At 40.6% G+C, this 12472-nt stretch overlaps 1 long non-coding RNA gene across 1 annotated transcript in view; it reads right to left on the bottom strand.

Annotated features, from left to right (window-relative positions):
• The window catches only part of LOC133475887 (uncharacterized), a 35634-nt gene extending 25292 nt beyond the window's left edge, over positions 1–10342 (bottom strand). Inside the window, exon 1 of the long non-coding RNA XR_009787973.1 lies at positions 10218–10342. This is a non-coding gene — a long non-coding RNA (uncharacterized LOC133475887). The remainder of the gene's footprint in view (positions 1–10217) is intronic.
• Between the last annotated feature and the right edge of the window lie 2130 nt (positions 10343–12472).

Below are 12472 nucleotides of genomic sequence, written 5' to 3'. Positions count from 1 at the left end.
TTATTTTTAGGGCCCGATTGAAATATGAAAGCAATTGGCCACTGAGCTCAGAGTGCAGAGTTGAGAGATAAAATCATAGTCAAGGGAAAGGAAAAGAAGATCGGCAAGAAAGAAACAAACTAAACATATAAAAAATGTGAACATTTACCATCTCAATGATCTCAGTGCAGTGAATCTGCTGCAACGATCCTTAAAAAAAAAAAAAAAAAAGGAAAAACAACAACAGACGCAACTCTAAAAGGAGATGCATAATTTGCATAGATTATATTTTAATCCAGATCAATTAGCATATATATTTGAATTAGGATTTAACCGCTTTAAGGCCTCGTTTTGATTATTCCGCTGTGTCTCCAGCCTCTGATCACGCTGAATAGAATTTTGTCTTGAACATGAACACACTATGCTAATGGTGGCTAATGGTGATATGCAGATTTGGTTAATTACTAAATGGATTTTATTCCACTTTGCCATGCTCTGCCACATGAGCTGAGCATGTTTGTTTTAGTTTATATTCACAGAGGTTTATTAAGTCACATCCTCCAGTTGATGCAAGAGAATAAACTTTGGTGTCGTTTGGCTTCTTTCCCATTTTTTATTTCTTATTAGCTGAACAAAAGAAGACGATCCCGCGCTTCCTCCTCATCCTCGTGATTATTGGAGCCGTGATCGTCTACATCATCGCTGTAATTTGCCTCATTAGCTACAGTAGTTAGTGTAACGATAATCCTCCTGAAAATATGTCCCTATCCTAAATGCAATGCAGCTATATACAGTACATGCCTATGCCAAACCCTTTTAGCATCAGAAATAATCTTCCGCTTCCCTACCTTGTAAACAGCGCAATTAATCGGCCATGGCATCGGTTTTATGACAAATTTTCCTGCGGTGCAACAAAGTTGGCGACATGTCATATTGGTTTATTGTTGTGGCACTGATAATCAATAGCATGGCTGCCGGGATGCTGTGGCAGGCCTGTTGTGAATTGATCTAGCGTGGATGTGAAAGACTTTGCCGCCTTCAGAATGACAGGCTGCATATCATGAGCTTGTAGTCTGTTTAACCTTTCGAGGATGATGTAGCCGCACGCTGATGCAGGTGGAAACAAAAAGAGAAGGCACTCACTAATAAAGGCTGATGTTATTTCGTATTACACCCTTCTCGCAGCAATAAAATGTGAGGGTGTCGAGTGACTCATAAGAGAAGATTTGGGATGGATATTTATCCCCTCCTACAATCTATGTGCTCAGTAACCTCTCCCCCCCCCCCAAAAAAAATGTTTGCAGGCCCCCACCTCTTGTGTCACATGCTACGTTGATTGTGAGTTTTATCACATTGATCAAGGGGTGCTAACTTGTAATAATTGGATGTTAAATTAAATAGCGCTCTTCTGTTGCTTGCCATCTCAATTGTACTTGTCATTGGGTGGCAGTTAATATGATGTGTGAGCGATTGTGTTTTGCACAGTGAAGCATGACCCCGATGACTAATGCTACTTTTGGCTGCATGGCATCCCTCCATTTTTCAGCCCCCGCTTTAATGTGTGCCAATAGGAATATTAAGAGGACTTAGTCGTGGTAAAGGAGAGACGAGAGGGGGCTAAATATGGCTTTGGGCTCTTGAGTGAGAGGATTAGAGGAACACAACTTGCCAAATTCAGTTTTTCAAAAGTGTATCCGACATGTTTGTATGTTTGGAAGTGAGTATTAGCCACTTCCATGTGATTGACACCGGCAAATATTTTCAGGAGAGTTTTGTGCTTTCTTTTGCGTTTGCAGTGCTATTATCATATTTTATATATATAATATAATAACAAGTGTCGTGACATCAACATAAAAATGTCACAATAGAAATAAATGAGCTCAATGCAGTAGGAAGAATAAATGTAAATATAATATTTTCCTAATTTCTCTCAATGAACAAAGGTTCTTTGTTTGAATCTTGGCTTGGACCTTTTTGTCTGGAGTTTGCATACTCCACATGCTTGTGTGGCTTACTCCCACATTCCAAAAACATGCATGCTAGGTTGTCTACTAATTGTCTACTCTAAATTGTCAATAAGTGCGTGTGAGTTTGTATAGTTGTTTTTCTATATATATACTCTTTTATGGAGTGGCAACCAATCCACGGTGTAAACCCGCCTCTCGCCCAAAGTCAGCTTGCATGGGCTCCAGCTCACCCGCAATCCTTATGAGGACTAGCGGAAGAAAAGAGATGGATGGATGGACGGACAGACAGACGGACGGATGGATGGATAGATGGAATAGGTGGATGAAGCCACAGACATTTATTCACACATGCAGGGGAGTCATACAGAAAGTGTCAAAACAGCTCTTAACTGACACACTAGTGCAAAGTACAACTACATATATACAGTATTGTTAAATGAATACATTTCAGAGCGTGCCACTCAGTTACTAGTGACTATGTTATTGACGGTATGTTGCGCTACGGGTGCCTTTTTTTTTTTCCCAGCGAAATGAGCTGCTGTCTCGCTGTCCCATTGCCTGCCTGCCGTGTTGTCACCTGACCTAGGAGTGACAAAGCAGGGTCCTTACCCCTTATTATGAGAACATGAGGTCAAAGGCATAGCCTTATATGACAGACACCTCCTCACCTCTTGACCCTGTCACTCCTCATCCATATGAACCGCCAGCATCGGCTACATGTTGCAGACAAGGACAACATACCACTCAAGTATATCATCCACAGAATTCACCCTCTGTGGGGGACAACCTCTAGACAAGGTCCTTTTCCAAGAAAAAAACAAAGTGATAGTGATGCTTGCTGCGGACTGAAATTTTCACTTTTGTTGACTTTGTTTGATTATCGCAACTCAACTTTATTGCTAGAGTACTTTACCAACAACTGCAGCTTTAATTGAGTGCTGTACATAATTATAATAATAATAAAATAAAGAAATAAATATTTAGAAAATATACAATAGCTCCCTTCACACGGAATTGCAATCCCATGTGCATGACGTCACACGCGTTGGCTACAAGCTGAAATTTGGATGTAAACAATCAAATGCAGTTCTCTGACAGCCCTTGGCGAGTTGCACACACACTGAAAGAGTGCTTCAAATCTTCTGTTCCATTTAGTACTCTCTCTCTCTCTCTCTCTCTCTCTCTCTCGCTTCACTTCATTTTAGCACTGGCCCTCTCACGGCTCGTCATATAGCAATTTTTTTTAACAAACATCAAAGAATGACATTACGAGTTTAAAGTATGTTAGGTTGCAAGGAATTCATTGGAATTGTAAACCTTCTCGCCTTAAAATTATGACGTTACTCTTGCAATATTATGGCTTTTTTCTTGAAAAAAGCAACTGTCCTTATAATATTATGACTTTGTCTCTTGAAAAAAAATTTTACAATTGTTTTTTTTTTTTTTTCCAGTGTGGCCCTAACACTCCCACATATTTAATAGTTTAGTAAAAGGCCAGTTTTATGCCAAGCAAACAAATAACAATATGCCAACAAGTGTCGTGACATAAACATAAACGTATCACAATAGAAGAAATTAGCTGAATGCAGTAGTAAGAATACATGTAACTATATAAGGAATGCTTGCTAATTGCAGTAGTTTGCAGCAGATCAGAATTGGCAACGTATGCTAAAAATACCCAAATGCATTTGTTGCCAGTAGTTGGTGTCACTCTGGTACTAGAGCAAAAGCACTATCCATGATGACATATACATTCATGATACAAGCACAAACGGGCCAAGCCCAGAATGTTATTAAGAAATAAAGATGATGTAGTAATGCTGATCAGCAACATAAGTGTTCAAAATTATGATGATAATAATAATAATAATATGAATATTAATAATAATAATAATAATAAAGTTACAAGGCTATAATGATAAAGGAAATAACAATGACACACCAGAAATGGGCAAAACAATGGCCATGTGACAATACTACAGGACGAAAATCCCACAAACTCGAAGGTTTGGACGTTGAGTACTGTAATTTGTGTTCGGCATATTGAAGAATTGACAATAAAAGTAACTTGTAACCTGGTTTGACAGAAGGCAGTTGGCAGCCAAGCCAAAGGATATCTCCTGACGTCGACAATCATCTGAGCGTGTTCAGGTTGGGCTGGCTGCACCAGAGCAACTGACACTTCACTTCCTGTTTATATGCAGACTATACAGCTACGTATGTAAGTGTAGCAAAACAAATACTAACATCCGTTCAGGCATTTTCGGAGAGTGGAACATTTTAAATGAATACGCAAATACAGACAGCACAAAGCTAATCTATCTTTTTTTTCCTGTACCAGACGAGAAAGCCCAAGAATTAACAAAGGCAACGAGGCCTCGAGTAAATACACATGCACCTAAAGCACACATGCGCACATATATTTTCTAACATTCTAAGCAATCTTGCGAAGGTTAATACAGCAACAAATTACCATATTCAACAGGCTCATCTCCCACTACTCATTAGCAGATGAACGATATGCCTATATTTGAAGAAGCATCACGCATTAGTGTCATCATAAAATGTGGGTGTACATACATCTGCATACAGAGAGGCCATGCTCGACACACAGTTGTGCGTCGACGCCTGACCCTCCACACACACAGAAATCGAGATTGGGCATGCCAGCCAGTGTGCGTTCATCTTGGCTAGCTCCTTATCCGCCGCCTCCCAGGGCGGCGCTCACTGACGGAATGTTTGAGTGCAGTGTGAGCGTGTGTTTGGCTCCCTGGTGATGCGGAGCCCGCTCAGTGAGCTGACAGTCCACGAGCGAGGGGGCTGTCGGGGTGTGGGCCAATACCAGTGGCAGTGATTAGCATTAGCTTCCATGGGGCAATGCGGTGGCTGCTGGGAGATCCCGTCATACAGTATGCATGGCCCGTCTCTTCACTGGAAAGTGACAACCCCCCGTGGCACGACGAGCTCAGCTATGGCAACTCTAAGAATAGCCAACATAGAGACATTCCTCTACATTTAACGTCTCCGCCTCTTCTGAAATATCATCTTGTTATGATCATGATCATTCATTCCCACTACATCCTGCAACCTACAACTCTATTAATTGTTGCATCACAATTAGTTCCACTGATTTGTTTTTCGGACAAAGTACTGGCTAATTAGTAGACTGATACACTTAACCACTTTCCAAGAAACCTTTTGGTAGGGTGGAGTATGGGACAAGGAAGTACTGGCTAATGTTTTGTTTTCCGTTAACATTGCAAATAAGATTTTTCAAGATGTTCCAGAATTCCTCAGCGAATGTTGCATGAATCTTAATAATAAAAGTCATGCAGAAGGTATGAAGGTTTATAGTTTGGTTCCTACCCAAATGTGGATTGTCGGCTTTGGTGGAACACACAAAGGTTTTTAACATCGGAGAGACCCTCACTGATGATGACAGCACTCACTTAATGATCTGTCCACCACAACAAACAATCACGTCCCTAAACCAGTCTTACGCAATCAACCGTGACATGACGTAGTAACCTGAAGTCACAGAGATCGATGGAAAGGAACATGAAGCAGCAGCTAAACAAGCTCTTAACGCACCTGATGACTCCGTTGCGCTTCTCCTTGAACTTTTTATTGTGGTGAGAATTGGAGGATGCATTATGCAAACACTCAACCCGACGAGTTGCTCCTACAGTTCTGAACTCGGTATCACTTTGAGCTTCATGCTGCTTCTGGTCACCATTATTTGTTTGTCATGCTAATTGCTTCTTCAGTCAGCTCGCGTCCTGATTGGCTGTCGTTACGTACAACCTGACAATCACAGAATCTGCGGCTGGAATGTCCTTATATTTGACCCCGCACATTTTTTTATCGTAAATATTTTTGAATATGTCCAACATTTGAGAAGCAAGAGGAAGGTTAAAAATCATTCTTGATACAACACTCACCACAGGATAATTTTTAGTCTTTAGTGATCAAATAATCGAGCCTCTGTTGCCTTTGGTCGGAACGACGCGTTAGAGCTCCAAGTCGTTCCGATAATCTTTTTGCGTATACGCTACTTTAGTTTCTAGTTACTATTTTGATGACTTTTAATTGCAGATATTGTTGCAACAGAATCACGCCACCACTTTTGTCGAGACCAATTATTTCATAAAAACGCATACTGTAAATGTTAATGTAATAATTGGTCTGGCAAACAAATAACATTGCCTCCTTTAAATTCCCCTCTGCTTGTAACAATGTATCGCAAGGTATTTCCACAAAGTTCACCATGTCAAGCAAAGCACTATATTAATTCCAATATCAGGATCATTTATAGTTTAATGACAAATAAAGCCACCAGATTTTGCCCTACGACCAGACTAGGTTCTGTGAAAATATAGCAATGCTGTCAATTATTTAGTATGATATTTATGTTTATTATCCAAAGTTGCTGAGAATTGGTTCATTAAAAGAAACAAACAAGGATTAGTTTTCCTCTTCTAATGCAGTCAAGTACTTGTTTTGAAGTTGGCCCATAGAGATGCTTGTTTTTAACTTAAACTTAAAAACACATTTTCCTTGGTTACGCTACCTCCCTTTTCTGTTTGTTTTTTAAAAAAAAATGTGGTGTTTTTTTACATTTGTATTTTATGTTGTAATATCACATTGAGTTTTGTTATGTTGTTTTTCCCAAATTTTCATTTATTTTGGAGTTAATAAGAGTATTCCACAACTCTTTTCTTTTTAAATGTGTTTAGATTTTGTTTTTTACATTTGTGTTTTGTGTCAGTTTGCTTTGCGTTTTGTTATTTTGTTTTTCCAAAAGGTTGGTTTTCAGAATTGCAATTTACAAAAAAAGAATTCTCAGCCACTGTAATTTCAGGTGCAGCATGATATAGAGTTTGTTTGTTTAGAAGTTTTTATAGAGTGGGCTGGCTGGTTGACTGAAGGGTTTCTGCCTCATTGATATTGATTTCCAGCGAGAGTGTATATTTAAACTCTTAACTGGACTGATTCTCACATACACATTAATATTCACATATAAAAATCCTGGCTAAAAACTTGAACATTTAAAACATTTATAAGTTATTAGCAGATAATTTATCACTTTAAAAAGCCTTTCATGTATAAATCATGTGTATTTTGACTTGAAGGGGGCCGTTTCTGTGTTATTGATGAGGTGCTCGACTCCGATCAATTAGCAATTGGAGCGTAGCTTTTAAATAATGCATTTATTAGACCTTGTGATGTGCTTAATGCCAGTGCCTTGCAGTGCAAATACTTCTGAAGTACCCTAATGAGTCTTTCTGGGCCAGCTCGGGGAAACTGGCACATCTCACTACGACATCGCCATGTTGACATAGAGTTGGCAGCAAATAAACTAATGTATAAAGGATGGTACAAATTGTTATTATGCACATCTTAGTGGACAGAACTTGTATTTATATTTTCGTTCTGCCTGGATAGCATTTCGTGCTCAATTTGCAACCTCATGTTGTGTAATAATCACCTACAGTATATATTTACCACCATGCAAAAAAAAAAAAAAAAAGTTCCTTCACACACGTCTCACACTGTGAACTATGTTAGGTAATTGTCTTGAGGACATGAGAGGAAAAAGCCTGTGGACAAACCTCTCGCAAAGACCTGAGCCGTTTAGACAAGGCCAGGTTCCGCACACCATCCATCATCGTCAGCCCCACCGTGTTTGTGGACTGTCAGCAACATGTGTATGCGTGCACATGCATGGCCCACGAGTGCGTGTGGAAGAGCCGGGTATTGTTGGAGTGCGGAGGCTCTGCTGGCAGGGGTGGCTTTTAATTGGAACACCCAGTGAGTGGTATGAGTGCCGCTGTCACAATGAAAACTCCAGACGGGCCCACACTGATTCGCTCATACGGTGTGCTACTGTCTCCTGAGGGGTTGCAGATAATAAAGGCATTCACAGCTTTAAATACCCGTGCATTGTGTGTGATTGTGTGTGCGTCATACCTGCAATACTTGTGCTCAGACTTCCTATGTCCTAAGAGTCTGCCAAATATATTCTTGTTGTCCATACAGATTTGACAGCTAGATTGTTTAAACATTAGGGTGTTGTTATTTTGGCTGGAGATTTAAATCAGAGTGCACAGGGTTGAGAGTGACACACTGACTGCTGAGCACATTTATGGAAGTCTTGTGTCAATAATGCATGCATATGTTATGTTTAACAGAAAATATCACACAGCTGCGGTGTTGTGCCGTATCCTGACTTAACACGTGTTCATGGACCCTTCTTTGGGTACATGGTCTAATGAGATCTAATACAAGAGCTCAGTTTACAGTAACATAGAGTCATTGGAGTATTTATTTTACAAATGTTTTTTGTTCATACGTATTATTGTGATTATAGTTTTTGGTAGTATACCACAAAAAAAACATTTTGATTTAAGATTAAAAAGGAATTCTGAGATGAGTAATATACCAGCAACCGTTGGCGTTTACATTTGTGACTTACTGATTATAATGAAAATAAACACATTTTGTCAAAATATATTCCTATAATATTTTTAACTGTGAAGTTTGGGGTTTGAATCTTAGTGCCGAGCGTCCCGTGTGTAGTTTCCATGTGCGACTTGTGCTTGTGTGCATTATTCTCTGGGTAATCTGGCTTCCTTCTACATTTCAGAAAACATGCATGTTATCTTAATTGAACTTAATTGTCCATAGGTGTGAATGTGAGCGTGACTGGTTGTTTGTCTACATAACACCTGCGAATAGCTAGCGATCATTCTCGGGTGTATTTAGGATATATGTTTTTATTTTTCTGAATGTATCGTTGTTTGCCGTTCTATGGCCGAAAAGTGAGGTATGCATAGTGCAGTAAATTAGGAAATTAGTGTTTCTCTGACAGTATCAATCATAATAAACTATCGCAGAAAAGGCAGATTTTTTTATAGAGTCAGTGTACATAAATTAACATTTTAATAAATGTAAATGCACCCAAGTTAGCTGAACGGCTAGTTTTCATCAGCAGTCCCTGTGCCTGACATTACTGGGAATCCTAAAATAAAATAAAAAATAAAATAAAAAAGAAGTATACAACAAACACACCAAATAAAATATCAATAAAAGCACACAATACAATTAATGACATCTGTAAAAAACATCCATCTATTACGTTACACAAATACATATACCACAATCAGTGTTCACATTTTTGGTTGTCAACAAGCCCTTTTTTTTTTTGCATTGACTTCAAATGATTGATATGATTGAGAATCTCTAATTGATTGTGGTACTGAATTCCTCTGGTGTGGTGCCCTGAAGGAGAAAACTGCCAGGCTGAATACAGTTTTCCTCAGTGGGATTGTACAGCCCCCCCGAGCTACGCCACTAGTAGCTCTATTAGCGGATGACTCTCATTAGAGTGCAAGCGTACCAGATATTGTGAACTTTGATGTAAGGATACATCCATCCATTTTCTATTGCACTTGTTGCCAGCCATTAGCCAACGTGCTGTAGCTCAAATATCATCATTCATGATCTCGCGAACACAACCTGCCTGTTTCGAGCTCGTCTTTACTAATACTTTGAGCGGTGTACTTCGAACTCATATTCATCCACTATTATAACATTTCCATTGCAGTCAGTCCGTTACTCTGCCCACTTTTTCTCTCCGTTGCGTTTGAATTCAACATCAGCACTCTCTTCGTCTGTCTGTCTGCCTGTCTCTCTCTCTCTCTCTCTCTCTCTCTCTCTCTCTCTCTCTCTCTCTCTCTCTCTCTCTCTCTCTCGCATTCAACCCTCCCCCACAGGAACAACCTAAAGTGAACGCGCGCACACACACATTGTATGTTTCAGTGGGAGTGGTGCCTGACAGGAACAAGTGACAGCTCCCTAATTACCTCCTCACTGTAGACGCTGACGCTGCCTGAGACGCACTGCTCATTTTCCTCTTTCTCCTTCCATCCCTCGCTCCAGCTCTCTCTCACCCATCTATCTATTCCCTTCCTTTCCACCCTCCTCCTCCGCTATCTCCCTTGTGGTGAATTATGCATGTCCAGGAACCCCCAATCTGCATTCACACCAGCCCTGCAGAGACCAACCACCTACAGTAAAACGTTCCTGTCGTCTCTCCGTTTGTGGACATTGGTACTTGTTTTTCCTCTATGAATTGGAGGGTGACATTCTGATATGACAACAAAATCATATAGTATGCATAGGTTTAGCTCCTTGATTAGTTGGAATTTTGTCCATTATGTGCCGCTATGGTGCCAAGGAAAGGCTTGAGAATGTTATGGGCAGAATTACCTTTGTCCCTCCCGAGCGACTGGCACCGCTTATCCCCGAAGTGTCCATGTATGAAGCAGAAAGAGGGCCCGGGGAGACAGCATGGGCTCTCCGGAGAATGATAACATTCATTCTAGTCGCACCGCACAACAGTTGCCCCGGCTCCCTGCGCCACACCTCTACCCCACCCAGGGTGTCAGCTCAAAGGCCCAGATTGCATTTCCAGTTGACGCCTGCTGGCCCCACAGGCATGTTTTGTTCTAATAGAAAATGGAACCCTTACATCCCCCACCCGCTCAGCCACACAGTGTGATTGTCCAGTGGGAGGTAGCGCACAAACAGCAGCACTATTGAATCACAAGTCAGACTATAGGAAGGAAAAGCTCGGCTATGAAGAAAGGTTAGAGGAGATGTTTGGAATGAAACCAATGGAAGGAGACCAAGCCTTGACACGGACCATTCTGGAAGAGAAAACGAGTAAGAAGAGGTGCTCGTGGCATGTTGGCAGCTGCCCGTGCAGTTGGACAGGTGGCATTCAAGGGTCATCTCGACAGATCTCGACACAACTGACTGACTGCCATATTGCATTGGCGTCGGTGGGATGAATGCACTGCACCTTTACTCGCAACGAGCATTGAGTACCTCTTTTCACATATTGTGTGGTACACTTCAGTATAGCCTGGTCCTTACGTGTGTGCAGCTGTATTACTTGACATGTGAATAAATTGAAACTGAAACGCTTTCCTACTGGACCTAACCACAGAATAGTACAACGCCATACAGTATATATGCGTACGGTTGGTCAACTGCAGAAAGCATAAACTAAAAATGAATAGCTATTCAGCAGATGACTGGGCTATACAGTCGACACTCATGTTAATGAAAAATACTAAATTAAATTCATTAATATAGTCCTTAACGATTTCCAGCGTTTTTTCGTAGAGTGGGAAGTTAAACACTAATATCCAGTACTGGGTGTCATTTTTGAAAGAAACTTGAAATGAGCCTCCCGTCAGACCAATTTCGGGTGATTTGAGCTGGTAGCTAATGGAGATTGTTGGAGTAGAAAACACGGCTTTACTGCTGAAGTGAAGTTTGAGAGCAATTTAGTCCTTCTGAATAGCTTTTCAGTGATGGAGAGAGACGACTGTTTCTCCTCTTTTAGCGCGTTATTAACTTTGCCAAGTTAAGCAACCACACTCTCAGTCCAACATTACTATTTGTTCTGGCTTTCATGAATGCTGTGACTCACAAAGGTTGCTTTATAATACTTCAAGTGCCAGTGAAGCATTTTCTTGAACCAGCGTCACTTGCAGTCGAAGTAATTATATAACAGAATGAATCATTCCCCAAAGCAATGCACCCCACGAAGGACTGAAAATACTTAATAGGAAACAAAATTACCAAAATACTTGAGCAATAGTGCTTAAAGTGATCTAGTCAAAAATATAATTAGAATGTCAGAAGCAATACAAGCAAAACTATTAGGCTTAATGCTATTGTCACAGACCCACACCCATACACATAATCATTAATTGTGGTTAAATCAGCTGTATTATTATTATTATTATTATACCTATCAATTTATTTTACACAATTTCACATTTTGTATTTTATTCTAATATTATCAATCCCTTACAATTATACAATAAACCAGGATGCAAGGTGGAAGAAATAACAACAAGCAAAATGGCAAGTAAGATGCGCACAGCTTCAACAAGCGTACCCGTATCACTTTTTGAGATACTGGCTTCCTAGTGCTGTAGAACTGGACCCGGCATTGTGATTAGGGAGCTCATTTGAGAGTTTGGCTAAAGGGCCGTCGAGGTCCCGAAGAATGACTGTTCCTCTCTGAGTGAAGGAGACCAGGGCAAGGGAGTCCAGGGTCAGGAAGAAGCAAGCTGAGTTGCTGTAATGGCTTTTCAGGGTAAATTAAGACGTAGGGAGCTGTTAAGGTTCGCCTCTGTGTAGTGGTGACCCTTATTCACACAGGTCGCCATCGCGGACTCGTCACAATAGTTTCTCCTCCCAATAAGCTCCAGCACACCGTTTATCTGACTGCCACTGCCCATGATTTATTACCCCATTCCCTGCCACGAGGCCTGGGTGTCATCAGGCCTGTGCCACTCTGCAAAGTCACTACAAGGCCGTCATTTCTACCCCAGATCCCTTTTTGGGCTCCAGCTGTCTAATTTGTTACAGCAGACTAATGCTTTTTCAGTCACTAACATATGAAACTAATGGTTTGTCACCATCTTTCAAAGTCACTTTTCTGT

The sequence above is a fragment of the Phyllopteryx taeniolatus genome, chromosome 3 (assembly GCF_024500385.1).
Source record: "Phyllopteryx taeniolatus isolate TA_2022b chromosome 3, UOR_Ptae_1.2, whole genome shotgun sequence".
NCBI classification, from domain to species: Eukaryota; Metazoa; Chordata; class Actinopteri; order Syngnathiformes; family Syngnathidae; genus Phyllopteryx; species Phyllopteryx taeniolatus.
Note: the sequence above shows the minus strand (reverse complement) of the source record. Positions and strands in the feature narration are given on the sequence as shown.